Raw genomic sequence first — 14,918 nt, forward strand, 5'->3', positions numbered from 1 at the left:
GTGTTTAAAATTCCTTAGGGTTTCTGTTACTTGTGGCCAAAAGCATACTGTCAAATATTTAGACTCATAACCTGATAATTTCTAATTTTATTTTTAATACTTCTTGTTTGCATTCTTTTTTTTAAGGAATCTAGTTTATTTCTTTTTAAAATTTATTTGTTTATTTATTTTATTTTATTTTTGGCTGCATCGGGTTTTAATTGCAGTGTGGACTTCTCTCTAGTTGCAGTGCGTGGGCTCCAGAGTGCATGGGCTCTGCAGTTTGCTGTACACAGCCTCTTTAGTTGAGGCGTGTGGGTTCAGTAGTTGTGGCAGGCGGGCTCAGTTGCCCCTTGGCATGTGGGATCTTAGTTCCCCACCAGGGATAGAAATGCACCCCCTGCATTGGAGGGTGGATTCTTAACCACTGGACCACCAGGGAAGTCTCCCTGTTTGCTTTCTTATGCTAGTAAAACTCATAAGAGCTGAGCATTTCAAATGCAAGTTGCAAATTTGAAAAGGGAATATCCATGGTAAACAATTGTTGGGGTTAACAATCATGGACTGTTATCTTGTTTCCTCCAGGTAGTAGATGTGCTTTGTGATGCTGCAACAAAGTAATATTTATGATGACAGGCAGATAAGCTAGGAAGGACAATCTGTTTGATTATTTCCTTATCAAAGAACCCTAGTATTTTACTTTAGAGATTTTTTAATTTGGTAAAATTTTATTAAAACCCCAGTTTTGACATTAGTTTTAATATATTTTTTCTTCTAAAAAAGAAAACTTTTTTTAGCGAAGACTATTGGAGAAGTAACTTTAAGTTTTTGGCCAGAATGAATGTTTCCATAAACCTCTTCTTATCTCCAAGAAAAAAAGGCCTTTGGTATTTGAAAATACTCTTCATTGCTATATAGAATCAGCGAACAACTCCTGTAAAATGAGTAAGTTTTAGAATCCAGGACTTAGGTCTGATGTTGATTAGCTATGAGGAAAGAAGTGAATCAAATAGGCAATTATAATGAAAAGGAATTTTACAGCCACATTATATTTCACAGGAACAATAGTCTAAAATTTGATTTTAACCATATTGAACATATATTGGATTAGTATTTAAATGTATTGGTATAAGACAAATTTTCCATGAATCCTATTATGGAAGAGGTTGCCTCTGAGGTAGCTATAGCCCTGAAACAGTGACTTGACTTATGAGGGTTCCAACGGCACATTCCTCAAGGGTTTAATGGTTTATGCCACTAACTGACTGCATGTGGAGCTGGACTCTTTAGGTACTTAAATGATTCTCACTTAATGCCTTTTTATGAGTTATTGTTTACTTGGTATAAACTATAAATTGTACTTTGCCAGTCACTGGCAAAAACTCACCCACTCTTTGGGAAAGGCTCCCTTTATCACAAAATATCTTTCACCGTCAGGTGGTGTTGAGTGACTGTTACGCCAAGAATGAACAGGATGCCTTGGTAATAATTCTGGATTTGCCTGTTGTAGTTCACTCCGAGAGTGTAAGCTAATCCACCAAGAGACATGCTTTGATCTTCATCCTCATCATTAGGATGGATGAGTCATGTAAGAGGTCTGAGGTACTTTATGATTAAATCCAGGAAGGTTTGCAAGCATCATAGTTCCATGTTTCCCATGACAGACATAGCCAGATTTCTTAAGAATTTTTGGAGTTTTTAAAGAGGTGGGTAGCTGACCAAATGTTTCAATGCTTATTCTGTTGGAATTTCAGGATTTAGTTAGCTGATTTTTTTTTTTTTCCTTTTCCTTTTTCTCTTTCTACACTTAGAGGAAAAGAAACATTCCTCAGGGTCTGGGTTTAATATTTGGTTGGGGGTCTAGATTTACTCTATGACTGCTCTTGACAGAGGGTAGCTCCTAAGTTGAGGTCCCTTGTTTTCACCTAGGAACCTAGACTGAGACCTAGAATTTGGGATAACACCTACTTTTGGAGTACACTGTTGGTCTTCTTCCTTTTGGAGTAGTTTGAGTTTTTTTATTCCAAAATCTCAGTTGAGATATAATTTTCTTCTTGGTCTTTGGACCAATCGCTTTGCAATGCCAAGAACATTTGCCTATGTCTAATTGACTTGTTTTGAGGGGTTGTGCCAGAGACCAGGGTCTGCCTCAGCTGTAGAGTTGTTTCACTCAAGATCATTCCCTTCCTGGAAACACTTGCATCCAATGACCGGTAGAGGTGAGTCCATAAAAGTTTTTTCCACTTTAGTTTGATGAAGGATGGTGCTAATCAGCAAGAGTTGCTCCACGTGGTCCCCCAACCCCTCACCCCTCCACCCAGATTGACTGAAGCTTTGTTAGACCGTGTTGTGTCAAGGTTCAGCTTTTCACTCTGCCCAATCTTAATTCTGCCCCCTTTGTCTCATAGGTGTAGATCCCTAATAAACCTCCGCGGCACAAAATGGGGCTTAAAAGGTGTGAAGAGGTTTGGTTGAGGAGCGTCTTGTTGGTTTGTATTAAGGAATTTGGGCTTCATCTGAGGGTGATTGGAATCTATTGAAGGGTTTTAATCAGAAGTATTATGTGATTAAATTTGCATTTTAAAAAGTCACTTTATCTGCAGAAAGGAGTAGATAAGAGTGGAAATATTCTTAATGCCCTGGAGGTACGGTCAGTGGAACTGTGTGCAGGGAGGCCAGCTACGATGCTGCTGCAGAAATTTAAGCGAGAGATGAGTTGGTTAGGACTAATAATGTGACAATGGCCGTAGACTTGTTATTTATTTATTTGTTTTATTGGTTGAAGGGGTGCCAATGAAGGAGAGTCAAGGAAGACTCCTGGTCTCTGACTTGAGCAATGAGAATTCTTCCTGTAAAGAACATACAATTGAATGGCTGTCTATATAGCCAGTAGGGCAATTTCTAGACAGAAAGCCTTTATTTCTAAGATGAATAACAGTATAATAACAGTATAATAACAGTTATGTTATACTGTGTTTTGGTGTCAGAGTTTTTGTTCTTCGGTGCTGCCGTTACTGACTTACCCCTATTGAGTGGTAAGTTACATGACAAGATTTACAGTAAGGAAGTCTTGCCTCAAAATGACTGTGGCTGAAGATCTGCTTCCTTTCCCAGTCCTGTTTTGCTTCCATATCACACTCTCTTGGCTCTGGGCATCAAAGTGTTACAATAAAAAGATCACTTGTATTGAGAACTATCCCCAACTAGCCTTATATGATTCTAAAGAGATTGTTTCTTTTTAATCTTCATAAAGACAGTATATCTGAATTATAATTCTACATCTGACCCATTGGTCTCAAATCAAACTTTGATGGAGTTGAGGTCAAATTTACCGTAGTAAATTATATTACCTTCTCTGAGTATTGACCGATGATGAACAGACTATCTCCTTAACTGAATGTCAAGAATTTTTGTTTTATAATCTCTATCTTGGAATGCCTTCATCATATTTGTTTCAATTCTTTTTAAATTTATTTCAGAGGCTGAGGAAATTAGATGGAAAAAGAAGTGCTAGAGGTGGCAGCCAATGGTATATGTAGAAAAGTACTTTTATAGTCTCCCTGAATACTAACTTTGTTGGTACCAGGCTGGAATGAGAAGAGAGGGATGGATGTCTTTGATTTCAGTGTTGGATTTCCAAAAGAGAAAAGCTGATGATTTCTTTAGATGTTAAAAGCCAGGAGTCATTATCATCCAGAGTCTCAAGGAAAGACCAAGTGATCCATTAAAAAAACAAAATGTTCCATACAGTAGCAATAAACACCTAATATTTTAGGTATGTGTGGCATGAAACAGTCCATGTAAGTCATTTTTCCAGATAGCATATCTATGTTAAAGTGCTAAAACTTTATTTTTTTTCAAGGAATCTTTTTAAAATGTGTTACACATTTCCTTAGTTTTTTTCAAAGAAAAGGTATTTGGTATTATTTAAACATTTTCTCACTGTCTCAGTTCTATTGTTATAAATAATAGCTAATGAGCCATAATGTGACACACTAATATTACCAATGATTATCTCATTTGGGTTGTTTTATACTGAAGAGCTTCAGGTTACTATGCTTTTCTATTTTTTTACCTCTATTACTTTTAGTTTTTCTTACTTTTTTGAATTATATAAACATAACAATGAACAGAGTTTCTTGTGAGTGAGAAACAGACTTAAATTATAGATTTGTTACATATCTTTGGCTATTTATTTGTTCATTGTGTATTCTTTCATTCATTCATTTTTTCTATTTCCGTTTTCTTTTTTTTTTACTTGCTGATTCTTACAACATTACTGGTATAGGTTATGAGATAAGAGAGCCAAAATACTTATTGATAAAAATCACACTTCTTCCTAGTTAAGCTAAAAAAAAAAAAACAAAAAAAAGCCCCCAAACCACCCCCCCACCAAATTACAAATGTCCTAGCATCAGATTTTGTCTTAATTTATATTATGAAACTACAAATAGGGTTAACATTGTTTCAGGCATGAATTTTAACATAATATAAGGGTTACTTGAGCCTGTGCCACTTGTGCACATGAACAAAATCCCTAAGCAGTTAACTGGCCTTTTTTTAAAAAAAAAAACTGGCCTTCTTAACCCCAGGTGTTCTCTATCAAGTTCAATTCTTGAGGAGCAGGGAAGGAAGCTGTTGGGGAAGGGCACTGTCATAGCAGTCAGTGATTCACGATGTATATTTGCCAGGGGAGACAGTGTATCTTGAGTAGAGCATGGGCTGGAGCTCAGAGGAGTTGGAAGATAGCAGAAATGACCATCACAAATGGCACCTGGGGCTCAGATCATCTTCAGTCATTGCAGGGAGAAGTTTTTGTAGCTGATTTTTTTCCTTCCTTTTTTGGGGGAGGGGAATGGGAGGATCAGGAGATACCTTTTTCTGTAATCTTTTGTTTTCTCTTGTGTATTTTTTTCAAAAGAATTTAGTAAAACAAACCAACCAAAACCGGGTGGTTCAAGATCTCATGGCCAAAAGCTTTGAAAAAGAATTCCCTAGTGATTGTAAAGCTGTTGCAGCTGAGAGCAATAAGGTCTGAGCTTACTGCTCTTGAAAGCCTAACAGACTTGGGCTTAAGTAATGCTTCTGCTCTTCCAAACCAACTGACCTTCAAGAAATACTTAACCACTTCAAATTACAGTATCCTCACCTGTGAAATGGAGGTAATAATATCTACCTCATAGAGTTGAGAGGATTCAATAAGATCATATACCTGGGGAAAGCATTGGAAGAATTGTAGCATTTATAAGTAATGTACTAATAATATTCAACTTTCTTGTCTTGGTTTGTAAGTTCAAGTTCCTTTGTAACTAATAGATCAATAGTCTTTACAGACTGCTTTTGCCAAAAGAATTTTAGTTTTATCTGGGTTTCATTACCTTCCATTTTATCCTCCTTTTAGGAAGATGAAAACGTGTTTTGGAATATTCTCTGTGGTTTTAAAGCAGGAAATTGGGAGAGGGAAAGAAGATATTCAAGTTCCTTATCTTTGCTATAGCAAGTCTTGGATTTGCAATAAATATTTTGCATGGGAAAAAATGATTCTTGGACAGTTTTACAATGCCAAAACAAGTCCTCTGGATTCCACATTTGTTTAGTTTCTTAAAAATTGTACTCTCATTTGTTATAATAATTCACATGTGCATATTTGGTATGTATGATGTATATATATTTTTCTTTACTATCTTTTAGTATAGTACCAATAGAAGTCAAGCCCATCACCTCAAGGAATCTAAATCTAAGATGTTATTTAACTCATGTACATTCGAGGGACTATGGTAGGTGCTGGGCATACTTCCATGCAAAGATTTTAGTACATTGTTCAGCACAGTGGACCTTTACCAAGGTCAGACATTTGAAAATGAAAGAAGAAACAACTTCAGTGTCTCATCAGTAGAGAAATGGTTAAATAAATGATAGTAAATCCATACAATGGAATGCTGTGCAGCTGTTAGAAAGAATGAGGAAAAGCCGTATGCACTGAGTTGGAAACATCTCTAAGATGTATTAAATAAAAAAAGCAAGTCTGAGAACTATGTACATGACATGACTCCATTTAGGTTAAAAGATATCCACATATACATATGTAATATGTATATGTCAAATATATACATTTTATTTATAGATTTATACCTATCCCATAGACAGAAACTAGAATACCCATCACCTGTGACCTTGGGGAAGGGAGCAGTTAAGTCAAGGAGGAATTTATTGTTTTGCTCTAACAATTGTGCATCATTTGGATCACTTAGAATGTAGTATTCTTGTTTACTTCCATGCATTTTTAAAATGATGAATGGACAACACAATTGGAGTAAGATCAAGAAAACTTATATAAATCTTTTTAAAATTATTTCTAATTATGATAAAATTTAAATGACGTAAAATTCACCATCATAACCATTTTTAAGTGTACAGTGCAGTGGCTTCAATTACATTCACATTGTTGTGCTACCAATCAACAACATCCATCTTCAGAACTCTTCACCTTGAAAAACTGAAACTCTGTACTCATTTAGCAATTCCCCATTCGCCTCTTCCCCTAGCCCCTGGCAGCGACCGTCCTACTTTCTGCTCCTATGATTCTTTTTTTTTTAAAAATACAACAGAAAGTTTAAATCTTAGTTTTCTTTCATTAGGGTAACACCATTTCCCAAGGAAATTATACAATTTAACACATTATTTCACAGCCAAATGCACTACATCTGCCTGCTTGTGCTTTGGGTTCGTTTTGTAACAGCTGAACCTACTTCCACGCCTCTTCACTGGGTGAACCGTCCTTGCGGCGCCTCTTGATGACGTGCCTGGTTTTAAATGCCTGCGCCGGCTGTGCGCGCAGCAGCAGGAGGTTGGAGAGAAGCGACGCCTGGCTGTGCTGGGATTTGTAACCAGTGCGGGGGGGCGGGGACCACAGCACAAAGGGGCTCCCGGCAGGAGTGTGGAGCGTGTGTGAGGTTTCCTCGTGCAACAACTCTGACTTAGCGGAGGTTTCATGTGCAGAAACTACCATATTCCTTATAAAGACAGTTGCCATGTTGTGGCTGAATCCGCACAGACGGAGGCTGCCTGGCCGACAGCGTTCGGAACCTGAACCCGCCAGCGCCCTGGGGAAGATGCCGTCCCTCTGAGTGTCCGCAAGCTGCTGTTGCTGTAAATTTGACTGCCTCAAGTACTTCATGTAAGTAGAATCGTATAATATTTGTATTTCTGTGCCTGGTTTATTCCACTCAGTGTGTCCTCAGCTGCTAGGTCATGTCCTCAGGGTTCATCCATGTTGAATTTCCTTCCTTTTCAAGGCTGAATGATATTCCTGTGTGTGTATCACATTTTGTTTATGCGTTCGGTAAATCTTTTAAAAGTGATGTTTCAGTTGGCTATAATACATAATAAAAATGTGGATAAGGATGACATTATGTTTAAAGAAAACTGAAAATCAGAAAAGAATTTAAGAAGAACTTACAAAGTTACTGTTGTCACATAGCTGGTAGAATAATCTCTCTGAGAGTTGCCCCTCCCCCCTTTTTCTTGGTCTTAGGGAATATGAATCAAGAAAGAATTGGAAAATTAAATACTTGCTCCTATAGATTGGAAAATGTAAGTAAGTAAAAATCCAAGTAAGACCAAATAGGGCATAATTTCACTATTTGAGTCTTACCTCAAACATTTTGTTACATGTAAATTCGTTAGTGCCATTCTATTTAAACTCCTGAAGGAACCAATTAAATGGACTTTAAGGATATTTTAAAAGAAGAGTAATTAGGAACACAGGGCTTTAAACTTTTTTGCCTAATTTATTCTGTATCTGGAGGCATAACTAAAACTTTACTATATAAAAGAATGGAGGAAATTGGAAAAGGGATTGCAGGATGTTAACAAAACATCATCCCTGTACACATAATATTTATATTGCCAAATGCCAGTAGGAATTCCTTTTGCATTTTATTTTTGCCTAATTACTTATGTCAGGAATTTCTGAAATGATTAGGAGCCAAAAAGGAAAGAAGAAACTTTCTTAGTGTTCTTCTCTTTGTTAAATAGTTGCAGAGTAGGTGTCTCTTATCCACAAGTGTCCAAAGGATATGCTCCAGGTGTTCCTCAAAAATAAATCTTTTTTCTTTTTGTGTTAATATGAAACACACATAATAACTTACTTTCACCAATCAGGTTATTATGTAATTTCAGACAAGAAATGTGATAGCTTTAACAAGGTCATTGTCAGAGTTCAGGAAGACTAGAGACCCATGTCTTTTTTCTCTGTGGCATATGCCACCTCCTTTTCCTTTGCCCCATTTCCCTTCTTATTCTGTTCTGTCTGTTTTTCTCAGTTTAGTAGCTATATATATATATATATATATATATATTTTTTTTTTTTTTTTTGCGGTACGCGGACCTCTCACTGTTGTGACCTCTCCCGTTGCGGAGCACAGGCTCCGAACGCGCAGGCTCAGCGGCCATGGCTCACAGGCCCAGCCACTCCACGGCATGTGGGATCTTTCCGGACCGGGGCACGAAGCCGCGTCCCCTGCATCGGCAGGCGGACTCTCAACCACTGCGCCACTAGGGAAGCCCAGTAGTTATACATTTTTAGGCTGTGATTTTCACTGGCAGTAATAGAGTAATCTTTCACTTGTTTTGGCTTAAGTTCATTCTGCATTTCAGACTCACTTATTGTTGTATCATTAATAATTGTAGCTTTTTCCACTCAGAGGCTGTGAGAAAAGACAGACAAAAGTGCTTGCAAAAGGAGAATGGCAGCATGGCAAAATGCAAGGAAAACAGTAAATATATTGTATAGACATTTTTGTGACTATAGGTTTCTGGTTAAAACAGTCTTTTTTTTTTTTAAAAAAAATTATTTATTTATTTATTTATTTTTGGCTGCGTTGGGTCTTTGTTGCTGCGTGTGGGCTTTCTCCAGTTGTGGTGAGCGGGGGCTACTCTTTGTTGTGGTGCACAGGCTTCTCATTGCAGTGACTTGTCTTGTTGTGGAGCACAGGCTCTAGGCACGTGGGCTTCTGTAGTTGTGGCACGTGGGCTCAGTAGTTGTTGCTCACGGGCTCTAGAGCACAGGCTCAGTAGTTGTGGTGCATGGGCTTAGTTGCTCCGTGGCATGTGGGATCTTCCCAGGCCAGGGCTCAAACCTGTCTCCCGTGCATTGGCAGGCGGATTCTTTACGACTGTGCCACCAGGGAAGCCCAAAACAGTCTTTTTTCATATTTGTTCTTTATTATATAATAGTCTAATAAAGGAATGATGAGTGAAAAATGTGGACATATATACAATAAATCTATAATAAATAGTGTTGCAATATGCATATCCATCATCAGTTAATGATACAACCCCAAGTGGAACATGTTTCTCAAATTTCAATACTGAGCTGATGAACAGATATTCACTAGATAGTCAACAGATGTATATTAAACTAAACTGATTTGTAAGTCAGAGATTATCTCTTTATAATTACACTTAATAGCTCCATATGAAACAATATGATTAGCAATGTATAGAATGCATTCTGATCTTAAAGGTTATCATTACAAGAAAAAAAATTGTAACTTGTATGGATGTTAACTAGACTTATTGTGGTGATCATTTTGCAATATATACAAATATCAAATCATTATGTTGTACACCTGAAATTAATATGATGTTACATGTCAATTACACCTCAATTTAAAAACAATGTGATCTGAGCTCTTTATGAAGGAGTTAGGGGAGTTTTTCACATCTCCCCTAAGGTACATTGGGATGTACACCACACTCTTTCACCAAACCTAGGGAATTGGCAGTTCTCCTTGATTCCACCTTAGTCTCAGCATTGCACTTGCCTCAGGTCCATCAATCACATTTCTTAATTCCATGGTCCAAAGTGCTCACAAAACAGCCTCTTCTTACTCCTACTTCCTTATTTCAGGTCCTAATTAACTCCTGGCTGAGTTACTGCAGCATCCTCTGAACTCAGCTTTTTGCCTATATTTTATTCCATTCTTAGCTTTCAAAGTGAAAATATGGCCATGCTACTGCACTGTTGAAAGCCTATCAAAGGTTGTCCAATGATGATGCCAATATTTTCCATACTTTTCTTATTGCACAGTCCTGTTGATCAAAATGATAAAAGATACTTCCAAATAGAAAAATGAGAGGATAAAAATTCAATGTAAAATATTTGTAGAAGGTTTACCACTCTTATTAGGTAATATTTCAAGGTAAACTAAATTTAGAGCAAGATTAACTACTAATGATGGTGGTTACAAGTCCATATTTAAAATAACCTTATTAATTTTAATTTATTTTGCTTGTCTTCATGTCAGATCTTTTTATAGTGAATATATTTGACATATAACATTGTGTATAGTTTGTTACTTTGATACATAATATTGTAACATGATTGCTGTTGTGATATTTATCACGTTACATAATTATAGTACAATATTGTTGTTTATATTCATTAATACTGTGAATTAGATCATTGCAAGTTTGTTCTCTTAACAGCATCAGTCTTATCTACCCATCCCCTGATAACCAGCGTTTTACTCTCTATTTTTTATGAGCTTGGCTCTTTTAGATTCCATGTATAAGTGATATCATATCGTACTTGTCTTTCTTTGTCTGACTTCTCACAGCATAATGTGCTCAAGGTCCATCCATGTTGTCACAGATGGCAGGATATCCTTCTTTCTCACACATGAATAATATTCAACTGTATATATAGCACATCTTTTTTATCCATTCATCCACTGATGGTCATTTAGGTTGTTTCCATATCTTGGCTGTTGTGAATAATACTTCAGTAAAGATGAGAGTGCATATATCTCTTCAAAATTCTGTTTTCATTTCTTTTGGGCATATACCCAGAAGTGGATTGCTAGATTGTTAGATCTATTTTTAATTTTTTGAGGAATTTCCATATTGTTTTCCACAGTGGTTGGACCAGTTTACATTCCCATCAACAGTGTTATAAGGGCTCCCTTTTCACCACATCCTTGCCAGCACCTGCTCTCTCTTGTCTTCTTGATGCTAGCCATTCTAGCAGGTGTGAGGTGGTATCTCATTGTGGTTTTGATTTGCATTTCCCTGATGATTAGTAATGTTGAGCATCTTTTCATGAGCCTGTTGGCCATTTTGATGTCCTCTTTGGAAAATATCTATGTAGTTCTTTTGCTCATTTTTAAATTGGGTGTTTGTATTTGTTATTAACTTGTATGAGTTCTTTGTATATTTTGGATATTAACCCTTCATCTGATATATGGTCTACAAATTTTTTCTCCCATTCTGTAGGTTGTCTTTTCATTTTGTTGTTTCTTTTGCTGTATGAAGCTTTGAATTTGGTGTAGTCCCATTTGTTGATTCTTGCTTTTGTTGTTTGTGCTTTTGGCATCATGTCCCCAAAATCGTTGCCAACATCAATATCAAGGAGCTTCTTCCCCATATTTTCTAATAGGAGTTTTGTGATATCAGGTTTTATGTTTACGTCTTTGATCCATTTCAAGTTAATATTTTATGAGTAGTGTGAGATAGGGATCCAGTTTTACTGTTCTGCATGTATTTCTCCAGTTTCCCCAGCATTAATTGTTGAAGACACTATCCTTTCCTTATTGAATGCTCTTGGCTTCCTTGTTGAATATTGGTTGATTGTATATGCCAGGATTTAATTCTGGGCTCTCTGTTCTGTTCCATTTGTTTACATGTATATTTTTGTGCTGTTCTTATTGCTCTGGCTTTGTTGTATAGTTTGAAATCAGGAAGCATGATACCCCCAGCTTTGTTCTTTTTTCTCAGGATTACTTTGGCTATTCAAGGTCTTTTGTGGTTCCACACAAATTTTATGATTGTTTCTTCTGTTTCGGTGAAGAATAACTGATATTTTGATGAGAATTGTGTTGAATCTGTAGATGGCTTTGAGCAGCATGGATATTTAAACAGTATAGTTCTTCCAATCCATGAACATGGGATTTTAGAAAAATTGTGTCTTCTTTGATTTCTCTCAGCAAAGTCTTGTAGTTTTCTTCTTTTTTAGGTATCATTCTGATATTTAAAAAAAATTTTTTTAACATCTTTATTGGAGTATAATTGCTTTACAATGTTGTGTTAGTTCCTGCTGTATAACAAAGTGAATCAGCTATACGTATACATATATCCCCATATCCCCTCCCTCTTACATCTCCCACTGTCCCTATCCCACCCCTCTAGGTGGTCACAAAGCATGGAGCTGATCTCCCTGTGCTATGTGGCTGCTTCCCACTAACTATCTATTTTACATTTGGTAGTGTATATATGTCAGTGCCACTCTCTCAAAGTCTTGTAGTTTTAATTATACAGATATTTCACTTCCTTGGTTAAATTTAATTCTAAGTATTTTATTGTTTATGATGCTCTTGTGAAAGGGATAATTTTACTTCTTTTTCAGATGGTTCATTGTTAGTGTAAAGGAATGCAACTGATTTCTATATGTTGCTTTTGTATCCTGCAACTTTACTGAAACTGTTGATTAGTTCCAACAGTTTTTTTGTTGACTCTTTGGAATTTTCTATATATAAAATCATATCATCAGCAGAAAGCAATAGCTTTGCATCTTCCTTTCTGATTTAGATGCCTTTTATTTCTTTGTCTTGCCTAATTGCCCTGTCTAGGGCTTCTAGTACTATATTGAATAAGAGAGATGAGAGTGGGCATTCTTGTCTTGCTCCTGATCTTGGAGGAAAAGCTTTCAGTTTTTCTCCATTGAGTATAATGTTAGCTGTGGGTTAGTTAAATATGACTTTTATTATGTTGAGTTATGTTCCTTCTATACCCAATCTGTCAAAGGCTTTTTATCATGAAAGCATATTGTATTTTGTCAGGTGCTTTTTCCGTGTCTGTTGAAATGATCATGTGATTTTTTGATTTTGTTGATGTGATATATTACATTAATTGATTTGTGTATGTTGAATCATCTTTGCATTCCAGAGATGAATCCCACTGATTATAGTGCGTTATCTTTTTACTGTGTTCTTGAATTCAGTTTGCTAATATTTTATTGAGAATTTTTACATCTATGCTCACCAGGGATGTTGGTGTATAGTTTTCTTTTCTTGTGGTACCTGTACCTGGTTTTGGTATCAAGGTAATGTAATAGGGGCAGGGCGGGAGTGTGGCCATTGGTCCATGGCCGTTAGCTGTTCTGCTTTGCCAATGGTCGGCATGGCAGTGGTCCCCACGGTGGCAGTCTCCCTTGGTTGCAGTCTGTGGGACCTGGCCCCCATTTGCCCTCTTGCCCCCTTCCCCAGAGCAGTTGCTGAGTGAGTCCTGACATAGCAGGGTGCTGAGGAGGGGTACAGAAGGGAAAGGCTGCGGCTACACCGGGCAGGCGCAAATGTTTCAGCCTCTCACTTTGGGTGACTGGGCTGTTTCAGGTGGCCGGGCAGGCATACTGACAGGTGGACCGGCAGACTAGTGGAGGTGGTGATGCTCTGTGTGATCGTCCATTAGGTAGACCCTCTGCTGGTGTGAAAGGCCAGTTGAAGATGCTGTGGCTGGAACATTGTGACCTGACCATGACCTGACCCCATGGACAGTTATAAGGACAAAGGATCTGACACCAAGAATTTTGCAACAACTAACCACGCTCCTCTCTCACCTTGCCTTTAAAAGGGCTTTGCTGAACGCCTTTGGGGAGTTTGGGGTTTTTTAAGGCATGAGCCACCCATCTCTATGCATGGCCCTGCAATAAACCTTTCTTGGCTCCAAACTTTGATGTTTCAGTATCGTTTGGCCTCACTGTGTGCAGGGCACACAGACCTGTATTCGATAACAGTAATGCTGGCCTTATAGAATGAATTTGGAAGTGTTCTTTCCTCCTCAATATTTTGGAAGTGTTTGAGGAGGGTTGTTGTTAATTCTTCTTTAAATGTTTAGTAGAATTCACCAGTGAATCTGTCTGATTCTGAAGTTTTCTATGTTGGGATGTTTCTGTTATTGATTCAATCTCTTTACTGATTATTGGTCTCTTTATATTTTCTATTTCTTCCTGATTGAGTCTTGGTAAGTTGTGTTTCTAGAAATGTATCTAGTTCTTCTAGGTTATGTAACTTGTTGACATATAATTATTCATAGCAGTCTCTGATGTTCCTATGTATTTCTGTCTAGTATTAGTTGTAATGTTCCCTCTTCAATTTTATTTGAGTCTTCTCTCGTTTTTTCTTGGTTAATCTACCTAAAGCTTTGTCAATTTTGTTTGCCTTTTCAAAGAACTAGCTCTTAGATTCATTGTTCCTTTCTATTGTTTTTCTGGTCTCTATTTCATTTATTTCTGCTCTGATCCTTATTATTTCCTTCCTTCTGCTAACTTTGGGCTTGATTTGGTCTTTTTTGTCTAGTCCCTGAGGTGTAAAGTTAAGTATTTTATTTGAAATCTTTCTAATTTCTTAATATATGCATTTATTACTATAAACTTTCCTCTCAAAAGTGCTTTTGTTGCATTCCACAAGATTTGATGTATTTACATTTTCATTTGTTTTGAGATAATTTTTAATTTCACTTTTGATTTCTTTTTTGACCAATTGGTTGTTTAGAAGTGTGTTGTTTAGTTTCCATATATTTGTACATCTTACCACTTTCCTATAGTTGTTGATTTCTAGTTTGATACCATTGTGGTCAGAAAAGATAGTTGCTATGATTTCAGTTTTCTTGAATTTGTTAAGGTTTGTTTTGTGTCCTGTTATACATCTGTCCTGGAGAAGTTCCATGTGCACTTGAGAAAACTGTGTATTCTGCTATGGTTGGTTGGAATGTTCAATATATGTCTGCTGCATTCATTTGTTCTAAATTATGGTTCAACTCCAACATTAATTGTTCATTTTCTGTCTAGGCAATCTATTCTTTCCTGATAGTGGGATATTGAAATACAATATTATTATATTGTTGTGTAGGTCTCCCTTAAGATCCATTAGCATTTGCTTAAT

General features: G+C 36.9%; 1 long non-coding RNA gene across 2 annotated transcripts in view; it reads left to right on the plus strand.

Moving 5' to 3' along the window:
* Positions 1-202: 202 nt before the first annotated feature.
* The window catches only part of LOC113618987 (uncharacterized), a 182,368-nt gene continuing 167,652 nt past the window's right edge, over positions 203-14,918 (plus strand). For both annotated transcript variants that reach the window (XR_003432231.1, XR_003432232.1), the window contains exon 1: positions 203-7,156. This is a non-coding gene — a long non-coding RNA (uncharacterized LOC113618987). The remainder of the gene's footprint in view (positions 7,157-14,918) is intronic.

The sequence above is a fragment of the Aethalodelphis obliquidens genome, unplaced genomic scaffold (genome assembly GCF_003676395.1).
Source record: "Aethalodelphis obliquidens isolate GAN/ISIS:26980383/991018 unplaced genomic scaffold, ASM367639v1 scaffold6, whole genome shotgun sequence".
In the NCBI taxonomy this organism is placed as follows: domain Eukaryota; kingdom Metazoa; phylum Chordata; class Mammalia; order Artiodactyla; family Delphinidae; genus Aethalodelphis; species Aethalodelphis obliquidens.